Genomic DNA, 9,615 nt, shown 5'->3' on the forward strand with positions numbered 1-9,615 from the left:
TGTGTTCTGTTTATCAATAAATAAATTATTATTCAATAATTTACGAGCGAAGCTTGGTGCCCTCGTCTAATGATATAAAAGGATATGACAGCTGTGATAATAGAGTCGAAATGTCATGAATGGTCAAAATTCCAATACAGATGTGATAAATTGACGAATCATTATCTGCTTTTTATGTAAACAATGATAATCCAGTCAAGGAAATGTTATAGGGGGAAAAGTTTGGAAGATAATTTTTGACCCCGCAGTTAGGTTGAGGGTTGATAGAAGTTAAACCTAAAAAAATCCTCACCCCTATCCACTGTGCTAAGATGGTGGGGGTGGTATGAACGTACAATTTTTTGGCTTCTCGCATATCACAAATTTCTTGCACATTCGAAGTTGTGTATCTTGTGGAACACTTCAGATAAAAAATCCAAAAAGTAGTCCTGCGCGACCAGTCAATTCATTGGAAATTTCATTATCTTTAATATTATATAGAGAATGCTTTATCTCGATAAACTCAAGGTTCTCGAGATTGAATGGAAAACTTAAAAAAAGTCCAAAATTTTGGGTGTGAAGTCGCCCTCTGTTGTGTCAGCAAATTTCAGATTAGAATTTAGCGCCCCAAAATACAAATAAAACCATCGAAAAAAATTCTTTCGGGGCTGTTTCCTGAAAAACGACCATTTGACTGGACTATAAGTTGTTATCCTATTATATTAAGCGAGCAATTTCTGTTTATATTTTTCTATTTTTATATCTGGTTATATGGTTATTTATGTTCAACGGATCTCGGAAACGGCTCTAACGATTTTCACGAAACTCGGAATATAGTAGGTTTATGATATCAAGATTCGATTGCACTAGGTCTCATCCCTGAGAAAACTCCCTGAAGGACATGAAAAGGATAATTCATCCTTGGAAAAACACTTGATGATTTCGTCGTCTGTCGATAACAGAAGATGCGTGTGCCTGTGTGGGAGATCAGCTGTGTAATCAATTAGCTTATCGTATCTCGCGAGAAATCTAGAAATTTACTCGATCAAAATACAGTAATCTGATTTGTTGACATGAGATGGTATATATAATAATATTCAAAGTTATTCATTATTTTACAGTTCTAAGTGATTAGTGAGTGTTATTTTGTTATTCAATTTGGTATGTAAACAATCTAAATTAGAACTTTTATGTTTTCAATTATTTGGACTGAAAATTTCACTTGAATTCAAGTGTATGAAACATAACCTACTTTTTGGAATATTAAATATTCAAACTATAAATTTTATAGTGAATAAATCAAAATTTGGGGAAGAAACAGTTTTGGGCTCTGCCTGTTAGTCCTTCCCCAATCATTTCAAAGAATTGAGTTCTGTTTATCAATGAATGAATAACGAGCAAAGCTCGGTGCCCCGATATTTGGTATCAATAGATAGAATTTACAAAATGTACTTGTTCAGATGATATCTTTATTCCAAAAACCAAACCATTCAAAGATACATTTTGTTCGACTTGTGTTATTTACTCCTGTAATGTTAAAAATTAAATAATACTACCAACAACACAACATCAGTGACAACCTGTTCCAATTTATGATAAATATAGCGGCACCGAGCTCCGCTCTGGAGTACCTACAAAAGCATTTAAAAATTATCACGAAAGAAGAAATTATAATAAATATTTATAGTTCATACAGAAAGGTTCTATCTAATCACAGTGGATTGATATTAATTCGCAGAGTAATGCAAAAATTTCTTTCACAAAAGCATGTTAAATTTTAATCCTGATTAATTTCACGTGAACCAAATCACAGAAGACCATATCAAAAAGATAGCTTATCTGATTGGTTCTACTGGAATTAATCAGGATTAGAATTTAACCGGCTTTTGTACAACTGCCACTAAGTACCTGATTGAATTAGGTAAAAAAGTTCAACAAGCTGAGTCATAATTTTGTCTGAGTCTCACACACATGCATTTCTTCAAGGATGATTAAATTCTTTTAATGTCCTTCAGCGAGTTTCCCCAGGGATGAGAACTAGTGCAATCGAATTTTTATATTATAAACCTACTATGTTCTGAATTTCGTGAGAATCGTTAGAGCCGTTTTCGAGATCCGGTGAAATACAAACATCAAAACATCTAAACAGAAATTTCTCGTTTATTAGTATAGGATTTGGAATACCCAAACTTGCCGACATTATATACTGTATGAATAGAATCGTTCCAAATTTGTATGAATGTTCACTGAAATTGCTATGCAATATTCTTTTGCAATAAAAGAATATCAATGATATTATTATTCAACTTTTTATAAGTAACCTTTATATTTGAAAAGCAAAGCCTCCCTTACTTATCTTTTAATATCCTATTAAAATATTTGTCATGTAGTTTTTCCTGATGTAATGTATAGTACTTTTTAGTCCTCCCGAACAAGAACGGGTGCACTGCTAGTCTCAAAAATAATATCAAAAAGATAATATATTTCTATTTTAAAAGAGATAAGAATCGATGGTATATATTTTTACAATATTATAAAAACAGAAATAATTCCTCACAAGAACAAAGGTAAATAATGTCCTTTGGAAGATTAGAATGTAAGATGTGAATTTTATTGTCATACACTGACTAATGTTAAAAACTAAAGGGTTGGGAATTGGGATACTTTGGGGGGGCATTACTCTTGGATTGGGGGGGGGGCATGCGCCATTGCCCTTGGGGGGGCTGGGCACCCCTGATTATCGCGTTTCGCCGTAAATGCGCAACATATAAACATTCAAACATTTAAACATTAAGAGAAATGCCAAACCATCGACTTGAATCTAAAACTCACTTCGCTCGGTCAATAATGTTGCATAACCCTCTTGGTCTTGGTTTAATCACAAAGGTTTCATATATCACCTGATATTTGTTCAATCTTGGAAAATGAGGTGTCAATCGATTTGTAATTGAATTTACTAGGATAAATAATTAAAGGATAAATTCTTGTAATTTTTCAATCAACGGTTTCTTGTTATTTAATAGGTACAATTTTAACGGCCGCAATTTTCTTAGATGAATTTTTAAAGTTGTCATAATTTTTTTGCAACCATGGAGTAAAGAACATATATTCTTTCAGCTTTTTATGAGTTTAAAATTGAAAAAGTAGATTCGAAGAGTTCAATGCTAAATTTCAAATATTTTGAACGCTCATAAAAAGTTCAAAAGCGCCAAACAATCGAACAAATTTATGAAACTTTTGGAATTTTCTTCCCTTTTTCAACCATATCCTTATCATTAGATTTTGACTGATTTTCTAGTTACTGTATTGTCGTTTTTCAACAATCTCTGAAACTAAGGTTGATATAAGAAACTTTTACTGAACATTTTTTGTTGCCAACTTCATGTAGAATCTATGGTCTTCGGCTGTTACACCTTACTTGGGACACTGTATAACATGATTGTATAGTCCAGTCAATATAGACATAAAAAAGGGTGTGTGTTGCAATTTATATGTTGGATGGATTTGTAAGTGGTCTAATAAGCGAGTTATGGGTTGGTGAAGTGCTAACTCCGTTTTCTTTCCAGATCATAAACGGTTTTGAATTTTCCATTGGAGTTTTTTTTAAATACATTCAGTATATCATTGGTTTTGTTCTAATATGCGTTTTTTGCGATTAATGCCAAAATGTTACCGAATCGAATTTACAAAAAATGTTACTTTTTTATTTATGAACAATATGGGTAGTGATGTAAAATTCCCGGAAATTTAAGATCGAGGAAATATTCCCAGGGAATTTAAGGAAAATATTCCCAAAAATCATAAATTCCCGGGAATTTATGGGAACTTAATGATTTCTTTCATCTAAAATGACCGAAAAAGACGTTTTTTGTTACACAACTTATAAATTGTAATAAGTTCAAAGAGAACAGTAATTTGAAGATCATAGACTGATAATTTTCATGAAAGGAGAAATGAGCACTCAATAAAAGTTTCCAAATCATTCAATTGCACCACTACTTTCCTTACTACCTTCCTCATACTACCTTCATGTCTTACAAGTTGAATCAGATTTTTTTCTTACTAATAAATGAAATTAACACTTTGCACAGAGATGTTGTGAAATTTCTCCATATTAAGGAGAAACAATATATTTTTATTTCACCTTAATACTAATAAATGCCTGTAAATCAGGTAAACAAAGTCAACAAAGTATTAATTTAAAGTCAACAAAGCTTAATTGATATTACTCTTAATTAATAGTACGGTACTCGACTTTAATTCAATATTTAAAAGAAAATAATTCCACAGCTCACAACCTTTCAAGAGTCATTAAGACTCACTTGACTTGTAATAAGATACTAGTCCAGATAACGAATGCTCAAAAAAAGGTATGGAAGGAAAAGTTTGGAACCCAATTATTGACCTCGCAGTCCTTTTAAGGATAGTGAGGGAGTAAACATATCAAAAGTCCTCACTCCTACCACACTCAACACTAAAGCTGCTATAAAAATTGATGGAAAGCATAAAATGATGAATTAATTAATACATTACATTGAAGAGAATTGAATGCTCTACAACTCACCGCTCAGTACTTATTTTTTTGATGCATTGTTGTTGAGTAATACACCCTGAAAGTGCAAAAAGTTGGAAGAAAAACTGTCTTTTCAAAAACTTTACACTTCTAAAAGTGAATATCTCAAAAACGAAAGACGATTTTACAAAACTTGTAGGAAATTTATCTAACTTCATTTTTGTTCAGTTAGCCATGTCTCTGAAATGTATTGTTTCCAAGTTACATGCGTTTCAGCCAGAAATGAAAAAATGCAACTTTTAAACCACCCTCATCCCTTAAGCTCAAGGGGTAGGGCCGTAGGGATGAGGCCTTTTTATATATGTTCACCTTCTAAGTAGTACAAACAAAGCTGCCAAGTCAAATATTGTGTTCCAAACATTCCCTCCCAATTGATCTATTGTTGTTGAACTGATTATTTTACACTCAACACTATAACGGCTGCAACAATCGTAGGGAGATGCGTAAAATAATGAGTCCATAGATGAAATTGAAGAGAATAATTGATGAGCTCATGATTAGCACGGATTTTTTCAATCAATCGTTAAAACGTTATATAAGGCCAAAAAGATGAAGAAATCGGAGTCGGAAGGGGTTTTCTTCAAAATGCGATACCTACCTTCGACAGCTCATACCTAGAAAACTATGAGAGCTATGGAAAAATGTTGGAAATGAAACTTATAGGCTAATTTCTGAGCTTTAATTATGTGTATGACAAAAATTTTCGAAAGACGCATATTGTTCGAGATATATGCACTTTCAAACCACCCCCACCACCTTAGCACAGGGGGTAGGAGTGAGGACTTTTTATATGTTTACCCCCTTACTATCCTTAAGAGCTGCGGGGTCAAAAATGATTGTTCCAAACTTTTCCCTCTATAATCTTTCATTGACTGGACTATACGAGTATTTAAAAGACAGTGAGTGAGCAAAAACAGGCTCAAAGAATGATGATTTATTGATCATAGTAATGTAAAATGAGGCTGAGATTGATCAGTAGCAAATAGAATTATGATTAATTATTGATTATGTTAACGTAAAATATGAGTGAGATTGATCGATTTCAATCATTTTTAGAACAATTTTATAAATTCCCTTAAGTTCCCATAAATTCCCAAAATTTCTTGGTCTCGGAAATAATCCCAAATCATAAGCACCTTCTCACTTGGAATATTCCCGATCCAAATCACTAGATAAGGGGAATAAAATGTTTTAGTTTGGAAAGATAATTTTTTTTAAGAGAAGTTCTGTTAATATAGTCGAAACCGTTTATGATTTGGAAAGAAAACGGAGTTAGCACTTCGAATCGAATTTGAAATCAAAGTACAATAATTGTATCAATATTTAAAAGTGAGGTAGAGTAATAATTGTTTCTTTTTTATTATCGAATTCCACTTCTTAATGCAATACAATCAACTATAATAACAAGAAAATACAGCAGAGATCTGAAGTTTAAGGTAAGCCTACTGGTGAAACTCAGCCTTGACTAAAAAATTCCTAGTAATTTTTCCGTAATTCATTATTAAAACTTTTAGATAATTTTTCTTTAATATTGAACCATATAGAGAAAACATTAGGCCCACTCAAGATTGAATCTTCGAATGTTTTCTCTATGATTTCAGAGCAATATTTTGTTGTGAAAATGCCGGCAAACCGGCTTCAAATTAATATGCTGCTATACACTATATTATAGTAGCCTACATACGTTACCTGACTTAATTCAGAGTGAAAATTTTATTGTGAAACAGATAATAATATTAATTTTAATAATATAAGTCATGAGCCAAAGTCTGTTGTACCTTTGACTATAGAAAGAACCTTCTTCTATAGAAAGAACAACCTTCTTTCTATAGTCAAAGGTTGTACGCTTTTTAGGAGTAAAGTAAACTTTTTTAGAAGTCTAGTTTACAGTATTACGTGTATGCTAAGAGTTATCAGTCAGGCCTCTTCCTTCAACAATACCCAATAGCCGAGAGCGTTAGGGCGTAACACAACTGAACTCAGTTCAGTGAGTTACAAACACGATCTAGGTTCGAATCTCGGTCAATGACATTTTTTTTTGTCGATGAATTTCGACTTTTATTAGCTATTTTTTATATTAGTTACCATAATTTAAATTTCAATATGGACTTTCTATATGCTTAGTTACTTGTGCAGCAGTTTGTATTACTTTCCTTGCCCTATTACCATAGGTAAGGAAAGTATTGCTTTTCGAAAAAAATTAGGGTACCCCAATTTCTATACGTTTCAAGGTCCCCTGAGTCCAAAAAAGTGGTTTTTGGGTATTGGTCTGTATGTGTGTGTGTGTATGAGTGTATGTGCGGCTGTGTACACGATATCTCATCTCACAATTAATTTATTAACGGAATGACTTGAAATTTGGAACGTAAGGTTCTTACAATATAAGGATCCGACACGAACAATTTCGATCAAATGGGATTCAAGATGGCGGCTAAAATGTTGTCAAAAACAGGGTTTTTCACGATTTTCTCGAAAACGGCTCCAACAATTTTGATTAAAGTTATACCTAAAATAGTAGTGTATAAGCTCTATCAACTGCCACAAGTCGTATATCTGTAAAAATTTCAGGAGCTCCGCCCCATCTATGCAAAGTTTGATTTTAGATTCTCAATTATCAGGCTTCAGGCTTGGAAAAGATTGAGCATGAGAATCTCTACAATTAATGTTCAGTAAAATTTTCACCTAAAATTGAAAATAAGCTCGAAATTTGAGAAAATGTGATTATCCAATTATTGCAAACTGTTGATTCTATTAGGCCTAAATGATTCACTATGAAGAGATAGCAGACCTCGTGTGTCTCCAGCGTTATTGCCCTGTCACCAGCTAGCTAAAATCTTCGAATAGTAGACTTGAGATGCGCGGGAACACTAGTGTCACGTGATCAATTTCCATAACGGCAAGGAAAGTTGTGTGAGTGCGCCACACCAGATTTTTTTTAGTTATAGTTGATTGCAGCTTGCTGGGAATTGAATGGTATATCTCCTTGCTACTGTTGACTTTCCCGTGTATATTCTAAATTTACAGCATTCCATGACGTCGTTCGTACCGCGGCATTATTATTAGTATTAAAATTTTGTGAATCAGCAGAAATAAAATATTGAAAAACAGATCTACCGACGGCTGTTGGATGACGCAATGATTACAACAGCTGATTTTTATTTCTGTGTGTGGCCAGCTCACAAACCTTCTCCCATAAGGATTACATGAAAACTTTGAAGGACCGTAGGAAAGAGTCCTGAAGTCAGATTAAGAATTTGATAGGCCATAAACCTGGTCCTGAACATAACGAACTAAACTAAAAAAAATCATCAAATTCGGTGCACACATAAAAAAGTTATTGAATGTCAAAATTTGAGGCTCGATTTTTATTTATATAGATTAGTATCTGGGTTTTTATCATATTTCTCTCATTGCCAATATTATAACAACAAAATATTGTGAATTTCCCTCATGTTTACTGCGTTACGCCCTGGACACAAAATAGGTCTAGAACTCTAGATCTAGATTCTAAACTCTAGATCCTAGAGTTTAGAAGATAAATCTTTGACTCAAAAAGAAGATTTAGATCCGAGAGCTTATTTTAGTCCTGGGCTCCAAGTCTAGAACTTATAGATCCCAAGCTCGGAAACCGGCCCTAAATGATTCAGGAAAATTACCAATAAAAATAAAATTTATCAGTAAAACCCAATCCAAGCTTTTGGCAGCTTCTTTGGAAGGAAATGTTAATTTATTGGTTATTTTATTAATTACAAGAAAGTTAGTTAAAGAGTATCTGTACACGTATTATTGAATCCAGGAAAATATTATGTCATGCCGAATAAAACGACCATACAAAACTGTGAACTGCTACACGTTTACCTTCTATCTTGATAAACACAGACTAATTTTACGTAATGCTATCGATAATTTGACATCTTGTGGGACCGGTCTCTTCAGGTAAACTCACACTTACGCGACTAAAGAAGAGACTGAAATTCCAATCCCTCCGCGACGCAGCATGTATTTCAAATAGTGACACTCAGACCAGTAGATTCTAGTCTATGCAACCTCACGACTAAGAGACTGAGGCCTGGTTGCACAACAGCCGGTAAAATTTTAACCGTGATTAATTTCACGAGAACCAATCAGAGAAGGCGTTTTTGAAAAGACGGCTTCTCTGATTGGTTCTCGTGGAATTAATCACGGTTAAAATTTAACCGGCACTGAGTCGAGCAGCGACTCGACATGTTGGTCGAGAAACGACTTAAGTTGCACAGGCTAGTACCATGTATTTCTAATGATGTGACGTTGGAAATTGAACTTTCAAAAGAAGGTTCATGGTTAAAGCTGAGAATAGAAACATTTTCTTTCTTGTTGCTTATTTTTTGTTTCATCATTTTAGATAAGACAATAATAAGAATTATATAAGACATTATATTCATGATAATAAAATTTGTTACAGATTTAGCAATTTATTAAATACAGACTAACAAAAAAATATTTTATGCTGTTTTAAACTATGTTTTTTTGTTTCAAGTTATCATAATTTATTTTATTGTTTTAAGTTCGTAACTCAATTCATCCTTGAGTAACCATATGGTCACACACTAAACAAGCTTTGAGAAATGAGTAGGACTTTTGACCATTTGTTTGAGTTGGAGAAACTTATAACTCCTCACTGGATGAACTAGTTTAGCACTTCTAGTAATTAGTTTTGAGATTGGAATCGTCTAACAGTGATATAGGCCTAATTCTATTTCAACTAATTTTTGTTGTTGCTGTTAGTCATTCACCTATAATTTCAATAAGGAGAATTTTAGGCTATAATAAACAACAGTGAAGAAAGATGTATTTGGAGTAATTTATTAAATTTATCATATTTGGCCTCAACAAATCTATTTATTTCACTGTTATCATAATAACTATGTAAATCTGAAAATCGGATTAATGAGAATGAGCATGCGCAGTAGTGACACCTGAAACTTGTATTTAAGTAGTGACAATGAGCAAGAAAGGCGTAAGGTCGAGAGACTGGAGTATCCTCGAATGGAGTCGTACGATCTGAGTCGAGGTAGTGTGAGTTG

The sequence above is a fragment of the Nilaparvata lugens genome, chromosome 2 (genome assembly GCF_014356525.2).
Source record: "Nilaparvata lugens isolate BPH chromosome 2, ASM1435652v1, whole genome shotgun sequence".
In the NCBI taxonomy this organism is placed as follows: domain Eukaryota; kingdom Metazoa; phylum Arthropoda; class Insecta; order Hemiptera; family Delphacidae; genus Nilaparvata; species Nilaparvata lugens.